The sequence below is a fragment of the Lissotriton vulgaris genome, chromosome 6 (genome assembly GCF_964263255.1).
Source record: "Lissotriton vulgaris chromosome 6, aLisVul1.2, whole genome shotgun sequence".
Taxonomy (NCBI): Eukaryota; Metazoa; Chordata; class Amphibia; order Caudata; family Salamandridae; genus Lissotriton; species Lissotriton vulgaris.
In genome coordinates this window covers 516527140-516544625 of record NC_141694.1, presented here as the reverse complement: position 1 = coordinate 516544625, position 17486 = coordinate 516527140, and positions in this window count along the sequence as shown.

The window sequence follows — 17486 nt, the reverse complement described above, 5'->3', positions numbered from 1 at the left end:
TGGTGTGTGTTGCTTCTAGTGCCCATCCTGCCTGAACTCCATGGTCATCTTGCTGCTCCTGCCCTGCCCCCTTACCCCAGCCCTCTGTTCCCATGTGCAGACCCCTATTCCCTCCCTCCTGGCTTGTCTGTTCCATTGTAATGCCCCTGATCCATCCCTCCTGCCCTATATGGTTTGTTATGCTGCAGCTTTCTCTCCTGTCTGTCCATGATGGTCAGCTAGCTACCATTGCCCTTTACCCTCTGTTCTCTGTTGTCCATGTGCATGGTCCTGTCCACTCCCTTTTGTTTTCTATGGATTGTTGTGCTGCACTCCATGTTGCCCTGTGTGATGTATTGTACTGCTGCTATCCCTGATGTCTGCCCTGTATTATTATTAATATTAAATTAAATTTATAGGGTGCGCAGCTACCCGGAGGTTTCCCAGTGCCAAGGACACAATATCAGAAGTCAGAATTACTGGTTGAATAGCCAGGTCTTAAGGCTTTTACGGAAACTGGAATGGTTCAATTCATGACGAAGAGAGATAGGGAGGGTGTTCCACAGTACAGGTGCCAGATAAGAGAAGGAGCGGCCCCCCCATACGGACAGATTTGAATCTTGGGACGAATATTTGGCCTGTGAGGAAGACCTGAGTGGGCTTGTAGGGAGATAGGGCTGGACTAAAGAACCTAAGTAGTTAGGAGCTATACCAAGTTTAATTTTATGCATAAAGCACAGGGCTTTAAATTTAGTTCGATTTTCAATTCTCAGCCAGTGAAGGTCCCGAAGGGTGCCTGAGGTGGATGATGTTTTCGGGATGTGACAGAGCAATCTCGCTGCAGCGTTCTGCAGAGTCTGTAATCTCCGAATTATTGCTTTGTTAGCACCTAGGTACAGGATATTGCCATAGTCCAATCTCGAGACTATCGGTGCTTGGATTACTGTTCTCTGGGTCGCACTTGGCAGCATCCATAAAATCTTCCTAAGCCACCTCAAAATGACAAAGCATATGGAAGCAGTTTTAGTGGCCTGTTGTCTCATGGAAAGTTGGTCGTCAATCATTACACCCAGATTACTGGCGGATTGAACAGGCTGGGGAACTGGACCCATTTCTGGGGGCCAATGGCGTGAGCCCCACAGGTCTCCTATTATCAGGACTTCTGTTTTTTCACTATTTAATTTTAGCCAATTGTTATGCATCCAATTGGCTATTTTCAGTAGCTCAGTCTGTAAAGAGGAGGTTTTTGAGGTCTTATTGGCAGATAGGGAGAAGAGAAGTTGAGTGTCATCCGCGTACGAGAAGATAGACAACCCAGCTTCCTCCGCTACGTTGGCCAGTGGGCTGACATAAAGATTGAATAATACAGGCCTCAATATTGAGCTCTGTGGTACACCAAAAGAAGATTCATAGATCTTGGAGCAGGCTGAGGTAGAAAATACCTGGAAGGTTCTTCCAGTAAGAAAGTTCTCAATCCATTCCAGCGCCAGGCAAGCAATGCCTCGTGATTGTAAAACTTTAAGGAGAGTACTGTGAGACACCGTATCAAAGGTGGAACAGAGGTCCAACAGAATAAGTGCAGCCGTTTCTCCTTTATCAAGTAATCGACGGATGGTTTTGGTAACCCCTAGAAGAGTGGTTTCTGTCGAGTACTTGGCTCTAAAACCAGATTGGGATCCGTGTAAAATTATGTTGGCTTCGACAAATTGAACTGCTGTTGATTCACATGTTTTTCAAATATTTTAGAAAAAACAGGGAGAAGAGAGATTGGACGAAAGTTGGACGGTTCTACTGGATCAGCATTGGGTTTTTTCAGCAAGGGGACTACCATTACATGTTTTCACTCTGCCGGCAGGACAGCCTCTTTCATTGAGGCATTAAGTAGTTCCATCATGGGCTGTAGAGAACTGTGCTGTATTTTTTGAAGGATCTAAACTGGTTATGGATCGTTCGGGGAGCCTGATTTGAGACGATTCAAAATATCAAAAAAAGACGTCAAGCAGTTGCCAGTTCATAATTGATGGCCGGACGCAAGATCAGATGTGGCCTCTGCTTTCATTTCTTCAAAATTAGAAGTTCCCCCTTATTAGTTGATAATTCTGTAAACATTTTTTCCACCTTCTCAATAAAAGATTTGGCTACAGTGTCACATTGAGTTTCATTGAGTGCCTGGGGTGGCTCACCGTGTCGAATGCGGCTGACATGTCCAATAACACTAGGACAGAGGAATTCTCATTGTCAGCACGCATTCGTAGATTATCCATTACGGTTGCCAAGGCAGTTTCAGTGCTGTGTCCTGGGTGGAAGCCAAATTGGTCCCTATCCAGCAAGAAGTTATCCTCAAGATAGCACAATAGACTTTTGCTAACTGCCTTCTCTAAGATTTTGATTAGATATGGCAGGAGGGAGATTGGTCTGAAATTTGCTGGATTATTAGGGTCTAAGGATGTTTTTTTTAAGCAAGGGAGTCACTATTGCTTGCTTCCATACCTCTGGTACCTCTCCTTCCTCCAGCGACTGACAGCAGATATTCCATAGCCAGGGGAAGGTTTCTTGACCAAATATTTTCCAGATTTTATGTGGAAGAGGATCTAACTGGGGAACAATAGGACACACTTTGGGCAAAATGGTTAAAATAGTCCTCCGTGGGGGCTTGAAAGATATCCAGCGAGGTATCTACCTGAGATTCTACATCTAACTTCCAGGCTAAATCATCCGGACCACTAGGATGTAGTTCTTTAACAATTTTAATTATTTTTTCCTCAGAAAAAGTGGCAATCTCATCGCAGAGTTTCTGCGATGCGACCACCTTATTGCTTGTGCAAGCAGGACTAGATAGATCCCTGAAAATATTAAAAAGCACTTTTGTGCTATTTAGCGCTTGCAAAATAGATTTAGCATAGAAATCTGCTTTGGCCCTGGCAATAGACTCCTTGTATTGGGCCTGTACTAATTTAAAAGCTCTCTTATCTGATTCTAAATAGGCCCTCCTCCATTTTCTCTCTGCCTTTTTGCATGCAACCCGTAGCTTTTTTGACTCATCATTGTACCAGGGGGCAGAGATTTTTTTTCCTGTTTTTGAGTTGTTTTACTGGAGCTATTAAATCAAGGGTTCCTGCTATATAATTGTAACAAGTCTGATAATTTTCGCCTACAGACACAGAATGAGTAAAAATATTCTGATCCTGAAACTGTGTGTCTTATGCAACAGAATTTTTAAACATTAAATTGTGCCTTATTAGGAATTTTTAAAGGGGGGCCTTGGCACTTGTTCGTCAAGGATGCCTGGGCTCAGTGTCTGCTCTTGCTCTCCCCGGTCCGATGCGGTAGCCAGTACCGTTGTGCGGAGGGCGTGACAGGGAGAGCCAGATACTTCCGCATTGTCACTGGAGCGGTTAGCGCTCTAGTTGGAGGCAGAGAAGGGCTATTTTAGGCGGAGTGCATTTGCGTCCGCGCTGCGGTAGGGACGACGGTGGTAGTGTCTCTCCCGATCCGTTTTTGCGGTACAACAGCTTGTAGTAGTATTCCCCCCTTTGTCACTGAATTTTTAACATTGAACTGTGTGTCTTATGCAACGGAATTTTTAAACATTGAATTGTGCCTTATTGGAAATTTTTAAAGGGGGGCCTTGGCACTTACTCGTCAAGGAAGCCTGGGCTCAGTGTCTGCTCCTGCCCGCGTCCGACTCGGTAGCCAGTACCAGTGCGCGGAGGGTGGGACAGGGAGAGCCTGGTACTTCCCCATTGTCACTGGAGCAGTTAGCGCTCTAGTTGGAGGCAGAGAAGGGCTATTTAGCCCTCATGCATCTGCGGACGCGCAGCGGATGCGCGCAGCAGGAGCGCCGTCTACACGCCGAAGACGCGCCAAAGACAAGCCCGTTTGCGCCCGTCCGTGGCCGGCCGGGGCCTGGGGCCAAAAACCCCGGTTGTTGGTCTATCAAATTTAATTCAGATAGGCGTATTGGATATACAAGACAGAATTTATTAAGTTTGCAGATAGCACCATCCCCAGGCTTTGCACTAGAAACCTGGCCATGTTTGGAAAGGCCGTTTTCCTGTCGGCACTGTCAGTTTCAGGTTCCTCCCTTTCATATAGACCATACCAAGTCACCCCTTATTGATACTACACCTAAAGGGTGGAAGAATCTGCTATGTAATATCCATTCTTTTCCCAAGCATTCAGTGGAGGTATTGGATCTCATCTCCACGGTCCAGCCTGAGCTGAATTTCCTTACAGAAACATGGCTTAAGCCTCACTCTGTTCCGGTGATCACATTGGGCATTCTGGAATTATTTAAAATGCTTAGGCTAGATAGACCTTCCAAAATTGGAGGTGGTATTGCCATCATTTAAAAGAGCGGGATTACTGTCTCGATTCTAGGCCAGTGCTAGTATAGAAGTATTGGTTTTTAGGATCGATGCTCCTACAAAGGTCTGCTGGAAAGGGGCGTTGGTATACCATCCACCGGGTCCAATAACAAACTTTGCTATCTCGTTAGTTGAACTGTTGGCCCTACATATCAAATAAGGCAATCATTTTTTATTGTTGGGTGATTTTAATGTGCATAGTGACCTTATGGAAAATTCTGAGGCTCAGACCCTTCTGGCGGACCTGTCCCTATTAGGATCAGTGCAGCATAATAAGGGTCCAACTCATGTAGCTGGCCATACTTTGGATATACTTTCTAATTCATCCAGGATTGTATATGACCCCCCCAAGCATGTGAACTGGTCGGACCATTCTGTTATAGAATTCTCTATGCATGATATGATAAAATCAAAAAACTGGATTCCGGTATCATCTTTCTCGCGTAGACAGTGGCATAAGGTTTCATTGGAAAATTTTCAAAATGTCTTCATTGAACCTTAAATTGAAGAATCAGATAATATCAAGGAGGCCTTATCCAAATATAACTCTGCCATTACCAATGCTATTGATTTTGTAGCCCCTATGAAAACCTGTATGAAGCGTTGCAAAAGCAAGCATGTAGAAAGCTAGAAAGGGTCTGGAGAGTACTCACACTGAGGAGGATAAAAATTGCTATCATGTCTCTCTGGCCAGTTATCATAAAAATATCAAACTTGCTCGGAAAACTCATATTGCTCTACAACTAACACAGGCTGGTAATTCATCTAAAACATTGTATCAGATTTTACAATCCTTCAATAAGGCTTGTGAGAGTCGTGATCTGCCTTCACAACAGTCATGTGATGACATCTCTCTATATTTCTCTCACAAGATAGAGGTGATTTATGGTAAGATCACTAAGACGGGCAGCCTAATGAGCCGCCGTATGTTGCCAATACAGACCTCTATGCTATCTAATGCTATATTATACAATGAATTTCCAGCCATTACCTTGACTGAGGTTGAAGCATTAATTGGTCAGGTTAAGTCCGGCTCCCCCTCAGATCACATTCCCGCAAGAGTGGTTCCACCCCTGGTCGAGCTGCTTGGTCCCATGATCCAATCTCTTGTTAATCTCTCCCTCACAGAGGGTCTGGTGTCGCAGGAGTGGAAGGCGGCCCAGGTAAGACCTATTCACAAGAGTTACAATATTCCCTGGACAAAATTGTCGAATCTCCGGCCCATTTCACTTCTTCCGTATCTGAGCAAGCTAATGGAGAAGCATGGTAACATCCATCTGTTGAAATTTATAGAACAAACTGGAGGTTTAGATCATTCGCAGTCCGGTTTCAGGCCCTACTGTAGCACCGAATCTGCACTTCTTTCTGTGACTGATAACATCAGAATGTCCCTGGATAAAGGGCATTCTATGATTCTGGTGCTGTTGGACTTGCCCACGGTGTTCAACACGATCTCCCATGATATCATTCATGCTCAGACGTTTGGAAAAGGTGGGGCTTGGGGGCTCTGCACTGTCATGGATGAGAAGCTTTCTATCTGGCCGCATGCAGAGTGTTAACGTTGGCTCGTTCCGTTCTGCACCTCTGGAGCTGACTAAGGGGGTTCCCCAGGGCTGAGCCCTACACTTTTCAACATTTATGTTGCTCCGCTTGCCAGTCTCATGAGGTCATACGGGTTTATTCCCTTGTCGTATGCTGACGACATGCAGCTTCTTTTTCCATTCAGTACGTTAACTATGGCGGTTCAACAGGCCTTCTCTGATGGCATGTGAGCTGTATCACAGTGGATGGCTTCTAAATTCTTGCAGTGGAATTATAGGGAAAATGGAGGTGATGCTTTTTGGGAAGGCCCCGCTGCTATGGACGCCTGATTGGTGGCCATCAGATCTGGGCCCCGTCCCTGTTCCTAAGCAGGTAGTGAAGAACTTAGGTATCCGATTAGACCAAGGCTAACTTTAAAAGAGCAAGTTAATCAGATAGCTGGCTCTTGTTTTCATGTAATTGGATTACTCCGAAGAGTGTTCCCACTACTTCCGGACTTTACCCGGAAAACATTGGTCCAGGCTTTAGTGCTTAGACGCCTGAACTATTGCAATGGGCTACTGATTTCGGCTAATGACAACTCACTTGGCAGACTTCAAGTAGTTCAAAATACAGCAACAAGGCTAGTCCAGAATGCACCTCCCAGATCACCATTGCGCCCTCTTTTGGAAAAGCTCCACTGGCTGCCTACCGCCAACGGATTAAATTCAAAACATACTGTGTTATTCGCAAAGCTCTCCAAAACATGGGCCTCCCTTATCTGGAGGAGAAGTTTATCCCCTATGTTCCAGTACGTGCTCTCCGTTCCAGTAACAAATTTCTTCTCCAAGTTCCCCCCATTAGGAGGGCAAGATTGGGAGGAAAGGCTCTTTCTTACCTAGGCCCTCGCCTTTGGAACAAACTTCCTGCCACCCTCAGGTCATGTACAGAACACTTTATATTTAGGAAATTGTTAAAAACGTTTCTGTTTCAAACTCAGTGAACATTGTAGGACCATCAACTCTCCACTTCTGTTGTTCTGAGCGCAGAGATACTCCTTCGGGAGTCAATTCTAGTGCTATATAAACCCATAAATATATAAACCCATAAATAAAGGTCGGCAGTGGTCTATTTTTCACCAACTTGGCCCGTTCTCTTACCTTTCACTAGGTCATCGACTGGTTATTATTGCTTTTACAATGCCCCGTAACGATAGGTGGTAGACAGATCCCCCCTTCATCCGTCTTACCTATATTAAATAGCTGTTCCCTGGAATATTTTATCCTGTCCTGATTTTGACTGCCACGGGCAGCGTGGCTGGCGGTGTGCATGACCGTGGCGCGGCCGGGCGCAGACTGGCTTGCCTTTGGCGTGTCTCTGGATGGTAGTTTTGAAAAAGCATGTCGCCCTCATGGCCCAAAATTATGTTGATGATGACACTCTGCAAATGTATAAAGTAAAGGAGGCCCCCTTAACTGTCAACTTTGGGACAGGGGAGATAGCGTTGGAAACTGGAGAACGTCCCACAAGTTTACCTCAAAATGGGTAGGAAATGGAGTAGTAATCTGTAATGCGTTTTGCAATACCTAGCAATACCAGTAATATACTTCTATTGGTTGTCAGGACATAGAATACAAAGTATACGCTCAAACTTATACTTATTATACCACCAGCAACTATAAATGTAATTGCATTCAAGCACACAAAGCGTCAAATGTAAAAAACAAATCAGAGAATAATGTTTTAGAAAAATATATATATATTTATCAAATTATTCAAAAGGGTACATTATCAACACAATTATAACAAATCATTAAAAAACATACATATTGCATGTTATTACATTTATTAAAAATTTTTTTTAAAAAAACAACACATAAGCATCAGGTCTAGAACTTGGTCCTGAAGAAGGTTGTCTATCTCACTGTAACCGAAACGCTGCGTCGACCCCTGTTCCTTTGAACTTTTTAACCTGATGCTTATGTGTTGTTTTTAAAAAAAAAATTTTTAATAAATGTAATGACGCTTTGTGTGCTTGAATGCAATTACATTATAGTTGCTGGTGGTGTAATAAGTATAAGTTTGAGCGTATACTTTGTATTCTATGTCCTGACAACCAATAGAAGTATATTACTGGTATTGCTAGGTATTGCAAAACGCATTACAGATTACTACTCCATTTCCTACCCATTTTGAGGTAAACTTGTGGGACGTTCTCCAGTTTCCAACTCTGCAAATGTAGACAATAAGGACTCAGATATGTACTGTAATAGGTCACGTATGCCATGGACTACATGCAGTTCATCACATCACAACATAATTGTATATCCACAACAAGATTTTCATATTAATGACAATTGACTTACTACCAAATTTTGGGACACCAAAAACAACAGTTCAAGGAACTTAACAAGCTTTATTCAGCATTTCTTTTCTTAAAACATAAAAAAGCCAATGGACAGTCCATTACTATGAGTCCTGGAGGTGGTCAAGGAAAATCACCCTCTATCGCTTGCCTGTACTGCAACCACAAGGGAACACCTCCACTAGGAGGGACATCTATGGGGGCATGCCAGGCACCACAGGGACAGGACTATGGGGGGCTGGTTACGGATTCAGGAGGGATGGGATCTTGTGTTGTTTGTGTGTCTACTGCAGTTGATTGGTCAGAATGAGGGGGATGGGGTTCACTGCAGTGGATTGGCCCGATTAAGAGGGTGGCGGGTCCACTGCAGTGGACTGGCCAGATTGAGGGGGGTCCACTGCAATGGGCTGGTCAGAGTGAGGGCAGGCACTGCAGTGTCTGGAACAGACTGAAGGGGGGCTACACAAATAAGTCAGCCGGGCTGACATAGAAAATCGTAATGTTCTGCTGCATTACATGTGTGGGGACAGTGATTAACATGTCATATTGGACATAGTACATGATTGCTCACACTCACAAGAAGAAACAAGCTTGATGGGCACAAAACACACTGTATGTGAGGCCCATCACAACATTGAGTGCCCACTTCAGAGATCACCCTCCTATGTCTATGCGCGTTTCCTGGGATCAGCACACGATGAATACATAATGAGAAATAGTGGTATCCCACATTTGATGTCTCTGCTGTAACATGAGCATGGCTGGCTTGTTGGTAGGTCATGTTGTTTGTTTCTGTTGTGTGTTGCTTGTATGTCAGGTTGTATCCTGTTTTCAGACAACTGAATTATTTTCTGTGTTGAATGTAGGAGGCTCTGGATACCTCAACATGCTGTGGTTGCTGATACCACTGCAGAACCCTTGTCCTCTCTGCTGAGGTTCGTTTCAATGAGGCACATGGGAGGACCAGGCGAGTGGTTGATCAGACATTCGGATTACTGAAAATAAGAGTTTGCTGCCTGGACCGTACATTCACACACCTTCCCAGCCAGCCCAGGGAGCACACATGGGACTATGCATTCCCTGGGAGTGAGTGGAAATTTCATGCCAAGATGGCTGGCAATGGGTACTAGTGTGAGGAGACCAAGGCCTGGATGGAAGTTGTGGGCAAATCAAACATTAGGCCCCTGTGTCAGCCATCTTGACAGTACATTTGTTTTTACTCTCAGGGACTTTCTAGTAACAGGAGTGCTATTAGTTCTGACTGAGAAGGTGTGTGTAGGGCAGGGAATTATGGTATTTACTGTAACTGCTAGTAATCCTCCTCCAACATAGCCCGACTAGACAACCTGGGACTATGCTTTCCTCACAGTGAAGAGAAATGTACTTTCAAGCTGTCTGACACTAAGGCCTGGTCAGCCATCTACCAGTACGTTTCCACTCCCTGTGAAATAAGCAAAGTTCAAGGTGTGCTTGTTGGGCCTTGTGTGAGTATGATTATTTTCACTGACCAAATTCCATCAGGCCTTGTCCCAAACACTCTCCTCTCACCCATTCCAAACAGCACACCTGTGACTATGCTGTCCCTGAGAGTAATTGAAAATGTGCTGGCAAGATGGCTGAAACTGGGGCCTGGTGTTTGTTTGCCCACAGCTCCCATCAAGGCCTTGTGCTCCCCACACCAGAGCCCAGTGTCAGCCATCTTGCAAGAACATTTCCATTGATTGTGAGGTAAGCACATTTCCTGGTGGTCATGTTGGGGTATGTGGGAGGAGGAGAGTTAGCTGTGACTATGACTCACATCATGCTTTTAGTCACACCCACCTTCCCAGCCATCCCAACCTTCCTTCCTGTGGCTCAGCTTTCCTGGGAGTGAATGTGTGCAGACAAAATGGCTGGTGCATGACTGGTGGTTGGATCCCTTAGCCTTGCTGTGAGTTAGTGCTAAGTTTGTACATCTTTGTAAATGGTGAAATTTCCACTTACATAGCAGGTGTGTCGTTAGTGAGAATTCTATTTTTTTACTACGACTTCCATTAGGGACTTGTGCGCCCAATACCAGACCACAGCGTCAGCCATCTTGTCAGTACATTTTCATTCACTCTCAAGGACAGCATAGTACCAGGTGGTCTTGTTGTGAGGGTATGTTTGTGACAGGGTCTGCTAGTAGATGTAGTCAGGCCTACCACTAATCCTCCTACCCAGACCACAGTGGTACCATGAACCATGCTTCCATGACAGTGAATACAACTTTACATTCAAGATGTCTGACAGTGGTGACTGGTGTTTGTTTTGCACACAACTCCCATCAGAGTATTGTGCTCCCCACACCAGAGCCCAGTATCAGCCATCTTGCCAGTACTTGTTCACTCCCTGTGAAATTAGCACAGTTTAAGGTGTGCTTGTTGGGCCATGTGTGAGTAGGTTTATTTTCACTGACCTCATCTCCCATCTGGCCCTGTCTCACACATACTCCTCCTACAGCACTGAGACAATCAGTCTCAGGGACAGCACACCTGTGACTATGCTGTCCCTGAGACTGATTGGAAATGTACCGGCAAGATGGCTGACACTGGGGCCTGGTGATTGTTTGCCCACAACTCCCATCAAGGCCATGTGGCCATGTGCTCCCACACACACTCATCCCACCCACCGGTAACAGCACTCCTGTGACTATGCTGTCCCTGAGAGTGATTGAAAATGTACTGGCAAGCTGGCTGACACAGGTGCCTGGTGTCTGTTTGCCCACAACTCCCATCAAGGCCTTGTGCTCTCTACAACAGAGCCCAATGTCAGCCATCTTGCCAGTACTTTTCCACTCCCCATGAGATAAGCAAAGTTAAAGGTGTGCTTGTTGGGCCAAGTGTGAGTAGGGTTATTTTCACTGACCAACTTCCATCAGGCCCTGTCCCACCCACAATCCTCCCACCCATCCCAAACAGCACACCTGTGACTATGCTGTTCCTGAGAGTGATTGGAAATATACTGGCAAGATGGCTGACACTGGGGCCTGGTGTTTGTTTGCCCACAACTCCCATTAAGGCCTTGTGCTCCCCTCACCATACCCCAGTGTCAGCCATTTTGCAAGAACATTTCCATTGACTGTGAGGTAAGCACATTTCCTGCTGTCTTGTTGAGCTATGTGGGAGGAGGAGCGTTAGCTGTGACTACGACTCCCATCCCATGAACGCCTCTTCAGCACCCGACATCGCCATCGCCATCCCAGACGGCTACAAGATCATCCGAAGGGACCGCACCAACCACACCGGAGGAGGCATCGCCATCATCCACAGGAACACCATCGCATCAAGACCAACACCGACGACACCCTTGCACCCGCCGAGCACCTGCACTTCCAGGTCCACATCAACCCCAAGACCACTCTCAGAGGCACCCTCCTCTACAGACCCCCGGAACAACGCACACAATTCAGCGAAGACATCGCCGACTTCATCAGCCCGCACGCCCTCTGCTCCGCTGACTACATCCTCCTCGGGGATCTCAACTTCCACCTGGAGAACAACAACGACCGCAACACCACCACCCTGCTGGACAACCTCGCAAACCTGGGACTCAAGCAGCTGGTCACCACCCCCACCCACTACGCCGGACACACACTCGACCCCATCTTCTCATCCAGCAAGGACATCGCCTTCAGCCACGCCACCGGACTCCACTGGACGGACCACAGCTGCGTCCGCTTCAGCTGCGGAACGACCACGATCCACCACCACCACCAGCAACAGGTTGCACGCAAAAGCTGGGACAAGATCACAGCCGACCAGCTCGCGACCTCCCTGAGCATGAACCCTCCCACCAGCACAACGAACCCAAGCCAGGCGGCCACCAACCTCACGAAGTGGATCAGCGACTGCGCAGACGACCTTGCCCCCCTGAGGACCCCACCTAGCAGACCCGGCAGCAAGAAAGCCCCATGGTTCACCGACGAACTCAAGAGCTCCAAGAAGAACTGGCGAGCCCTAGAGAGAACCTTGTGCAGAGACCCAACTCCGGACAACATGGCTGCCCTCAAGCTCGCCACCCGAAAGCACCACCAACTCATCCACGCCACCAAGAAAACCACATTCAAGGAATGACTGGACAACAACGCACACAACAGCAAGGAACTCTTCAACATCGTCAAAGAGCTCTCCAACCCCAATGCCGGAAACAACGACATCACCCCTTCGCAAGACCTCTGCAACTCCCTCGGCTCCTACTTCCACAACAAGATCGCGGACATACACAACAGCTTCAGCACTCAACCGACGCACACCACGACCGAACCACCGCCCCCCACCACCACCCTCCGCGCCTGAACTCCCATCAGCACCGAAGACACCGTCCGCACGATGAACTCCATCCACTCCGGATCTCCGACCGACCCCTGCCCTCACCACGTCTTCAACAAGGCCGACGCTGTCATTGCACCCCACCTGCGGGACATCATCAACACCTTCTTCGACACCGCTACCTTCCCGGAGAGCTGGAATCACGCCGAGCTCAGCGCCCTACTGAAGAAACCAACAGCGGACCCCACCGACCTCAAGAACTACCGCCCCATCTCGCTGCTCCCATTTCCTGCAAAAGTCATCGAGAAGACCGTCAACAAGCAGCTGGCCGCATTCCTCGAGACGAACGGATCCCTCGACCCCTCGCAGTCTGGCTTCCGGGCCAACCACAGCACTGAGACCGCCCTGATCGCAGCTACCGATGACATCCGAGCTCTGCTCGACAACGGAGAAACAGCGGCCCTCATCCCCCTAGACCTCTCCGCGGCCTTCGACACTGTCTGCCACCGTACCCTAGTACAGCGCCTCAGCAACGCCGGAGTCCAGGAGAAGGAACTGGAGTGGATCATCTCCTTCCTCGCCGGAAGGACACAGAGAGTCCGCCTCCCTCCGTTCAGATCTGAAGCCACCGAAGTCATCTGCGGCGTTCCTCAAGGCTCCTCACTCAGCCCAACCCTCTTCAACGTCTACATGAGCCCCCTCGCAGACATCGCACACCAGCACAACCTCAACATCATCTCCTACGCCGACGACACCCAGCTGATCCTCACCAACGACCCCGCCACCGCCAGAGCCAACCTTCACGAAGGGATGAAAGTGGTAGCTGAATGGATGAAGAACAGCCGCCTGAAACTGAACTCGGACAAGACGGAAGTCCTCATCCTGGGATCCTCACCCTCCGCCTGGGACGACTCCTGGTGGCCCCCCGCCCTAGGCAGCGCACCCAAACCAACAGACCACGCACGCAACCTGGGCTTCATCCTGGACTCCTCCCTCTCCATGACCAGACAAGTCAACGCCGTCTCCTCGTCGTGCTTCAACATCCTGCGCATGCTACGTAAGATCTTCCGGTAGATCCCCACCGAGACCAGGAAGACGGTCACCCAGGCCCTCGTCACCAGCCGTCTGGACTACGGCAACTCCCTCTACGCCAGAACCACCGCCAAACTCCAGAAGAGATTCCAGCGGATCCAGAACGCCTCAGCACGACTCATCCTGGACATCCCCCGCCGCAGCCACATCTCCGGACAACTGAGAGACCTGCACTGGCTCCCAGTCAACAAGAGAATCACCTTCCGACTCCTCACCCACGCACACAAAGCCCTACACAACCAAGGCCCAGGATACCTCAACAGCCGCCTCAACTTCTACGCTCCCAAACGCCAGCTTCGATCGACCGGCCACGCCCTCGCCACCGTCCCCCGCATCCGAAGAGCCACCACAGGGGGACGGTCCTTCTCCTACCTCGCCGCCAAGACATGGAACTCCCTACCGACCCACCTCCGCCTGACCCAGGACCACCTCGCCTTCAGGAAGCCACTCAAGACCTGGCTGTTCGAGCAGTAGCGGACCCCCCCTCCCCTAGCGCCTGGAGACCCTCTGGGTGAGTAGTGCGCTATATAAATGCTGTGATTGATTGATTGATCATGCTTTTAGCCACACCTACCTTCCCACCCATCCCAACCTTCCTTCCTGTGACTCAGCTTCCCGTGAGTGATTGAAACTGTGCTGTAAAGTTGGATGACAGTTGATTGAAGCATAAAGCCTTGCTGTGAGTTTTTGTTAAGTTGGTACCTGTTATGAAAGAGTTACATAATAATCTGACATTCCAGGTATTTTGTTGTTCAGACTGGAATACATATCACATGCTCATTTGCTTCATATTGTTATGGCTTTGCTAACAGTGATGATTATTGGGAATTTGACTATGTACTCACCATGCTCTGGTACTCCTGCTATTCCATAGATGCCCTCCGGTGGAAGGATGGTCTGCACCTTCTCCTCCCATATAAAAGTGAAGTACACCGGTGTTGCAGGAGGGCCACTGCAAGTTCGCTGACTCAGTGCATGGTCTCTGGCCAGCAGCTTCTTGACCCTCCTTCACACATCATAGTGCATGTTCCTGATATTGTCCATTGTGTGCAGGCAAGGTGCTTGAGCATTCACCTTATTCACAATCCTCTCCCCATCCTATTTCTCTGGAAAAGGGGGTCTGTTGGACTAAGTTCCCAAATAACTATGGCTCTACTCCGACAATTTCATCTACCATGACTTCCAACTTCTTCTTTGTGAACTTCTTCTTGTGGGGCATGGTGATGGGTGGTGGAGATGGAGGTGTGGGTGAGGGTGAGTGTGTATGAGTAAATGAGTGTTTGGGAGTGTAGTAGAGGACAGGTGCGATATGTGTGCAGGTTGTGTAGTGCATAAGGTGTGAGTGTATGTGGCAGAGAGATCAGTGTAGCAGTGGTATATCCTGCAAGTTGTGTGAAAATTGCAAAGGATCATGGTAATGATTTTGGGCCTTTAAATAGGTGGAGTTGTGGGTGTGGCTTCTTTAAAAAAAAATATTTGTCATTGACAATGCTTGTTTGGACATTTTCTGTCTGTTTCTATTGTACTTTATTGAACATGACCAAAATGTTCCGTAGACTGCACCATATGCTTGTTCATGTATTTGCGGGGTGGTCCGAGTCTGTCCCATTCATGCTAAGCTGTGTAGCAGCGTTCATGTACGAATCGGTCGCATCAGTCGCGTTTCCGTACGAATCGCTCGGACGAATTGTGTTCTATACAAGTCGTCATCCGTATTGTGTTCTGTGCGAGTGGTTTGGATTTGACACGCACTTTATCGTACTCTGTCGGTCGGATGGATCGCGTACGAGTTGTTTGAAAGGCATTCCAGACTGAGTCATTGGGAAGGCTTTCCGGATATGATTGGAATCGGGCCTTTAGTGTAGAATATGCAACTAATAGCAATTTTGCATATGAAATTAAAAAGCTAATTGCACTAGCCTATGTCCCAATAACTGATGTAGCAGAACACTAAAATGTACTAATATAAAGCTTCTTCTACCAAACAAATTAACCATAAAAAAAGTGCCCTACTAGACTATTTCGAGGATACCTGGGTGGGAGGGCTACACAGAACTGGACACAGAAGACAGCCAAAATTCTACATTCCATGGTGGTATACATACAGCAGTACCCTAAACAAAGAAGCAACAACAAAAAACACTCTTGAAGGATGGCATAGTGCTTTCCAAGCCACAACAGGCAGAACACAACCCTACATAAATTATTAGACTCAATCCAAAAAGGACAAAGCTAACAACAACTAAGACTAGAACAATCTATAACAGAGCTATGTCTAAAACTAACTAAACAAACTGAAAAAATGTACGAGCACTTACAATACAAATTAAGACCCTACCCAAACACTAAAGGGCTAGAATATTTAGCAACAATAGCAAAATCACTACTTTAACCTCTTCAATGCATCAGACGGCCCCTGGCCATCTGGCGTCACAGTTGGTGTGTGTGGAGGACAGCCGGCGGCCGTCCGGACCGCGCATGCATCAATTTTTCCTGCACCACAGAAATTTCACCACGGTGAAGAGGTTAAAACATTAACACATAAACATAGAAAAATAGTGATCGTAAACTGAGTTCTTAACTAAACATTTTTAGCTGAACATCTAAAATATACATATAATGTCAATTCATTTAAACATTTTTTTTTAATTATTTGACATAATAAATATATTTGATATCTTAAAAAATATCAATAACTATCATACAAATAACATTTCCCTCCCACTGTAAATAATTTAAAATAACTTACATTTTTTTAGCTGAAAAGTGTAATCCAGGCAACGTATAGTTATCCTAAAACTTAGTTAAAACTCCCAAAACAAAATGGAAAAATACTATTGTGTAAAATACACTCAGCCAACAAAATATCCATAGTGTAGAACCATAAAAAAAAATAATAAAGTAATAAAAAAATTCCTCCAAGAAAACCCCCCAAAAAAGGAAATGTAAAATAATTATTAGTTTACTCAATACTAATACACATTTCCTTTTAAAAAAAAGGCATCCTTCTCCCAAAGCCAAGTTGGAAACATAGAATACCTGTAAAAAAAACACAATGCCTCCCGCAGAAACATAAAGTAATATTTTTAAAAAACACACATAAGCATACTAATAACACCGTACTCTAAATATAATTAAATATATAGCAAACCATAAAACCGAACTATCAACGCACTAACTGCATTTCACATACACTAATCTACAAACGAAACCTCACAACAAACATAAAATCCAAACCTTCTATACACTATAAACTACCTAACTACCTTCACCCTACTCCTAGATTAAGTCTAAAAGCAATTAAATTAAACTTACCTTAACCGATGCGACGCAGCTTCCAACCACGAGTCCGCTCAAAAATGTCCTAAAACAACACCGCTAGCCTAGAAAATAGAACTTAGTTTAAAAAATGGTCGCCTAATTGAAATAACAAAAATACTTTTCCACATGAAACTCAATGTAAAGTAGAAATTTTATACAAAAAAGTTTCAAAAATACTTATTAATATTACTAATGAAAAAATGTTTATTCTGTGATGTTAAAAATAGTATAATAATAAATATTACAACACAAATAATATTTATTATTAATATTATATAAAAAAAAATTGTAGTCCTCATTTCACCATGGCTACCGCACTCTGGGCTGTATGCAAACACCCTCAATCCGTCTGTGGTAATGCAGAGTCAGACTCTTAGCTTCCGCGGAACTGGTCTTTTTTATAGGGGGTTGGCGGAAACCACCTCCACCTAAATCCATGGCCTGATGTAATCATTGGACCACATATCCAGTGGCCAACTAGAAGCATTATATTGGAGCCCTACTCTGCCCACTTCAAATAGTCTCCCCAAAACTCATCTGACCGGTGTGGGT